Here is a 533-nt window from a genome sequence, read left to right as displayed (position 1 = left end):
TCCGCTTAACGATTCCCGCGTTCGCATTTTAATGTGATTTTAAACTATTTAAGTGCAGGAAGGGAAAGAACTTGCACACTGTTTGCGTGCAGCGCACACATCTGAAGCGCGAGCACAGAGAACAGTGGTCCCGATGCGGGTTCCCGACCCGAGTCCGTTCTCGAACTGTTCCGTGCATTTCCACAAAGCTTGTTCCGGGCCAGAACTGACTTCTCTTTCACATTTATCGACCAGTATGCACGAAAGCCGTCGGTATATCATCATAAACACAGCCGTTTTTTTGTCTAAAGTGAACGTAAACAGAAAACGCATGTGTAACAGTATTTTTAGATCTGTGTGTGTTCGGTGTTAAAGAGACAGTGTCTAATAAACGTGCTGCCTATCATTAATGTTAATCAAAGAACCAAAGAAAATCATTAGCTGACTGAATATCTTTCGTAAATTTAATGAGGATTAATCAATATTTTATTTATGAAAAGAAAACTGTAGTGTTTTTAAACTTTTGATTTCAATTTCTGTACCTGACATTTGAC

This window comes from Sinocyclocheilus rhinocerous, unplaced genomic scaffold (genome assembly GCF_001515625.1).
Source record: "Sinocyclocheilus rhinocerous isolate Xijiao unplaced genomic scaffold, SAMN03320098_v1.1 scaffold116, whole genome shotgun sequence".
NCBI lineage: Eukaryota > Metazoa > Chordata > Actinopteri > Cypriniformes > Cyprinidae > Sinocyclocheilus > Sinocyclocheilus rhinocerous.
This window is presented reverse-complemented; position numbering follows the sequence as displayed.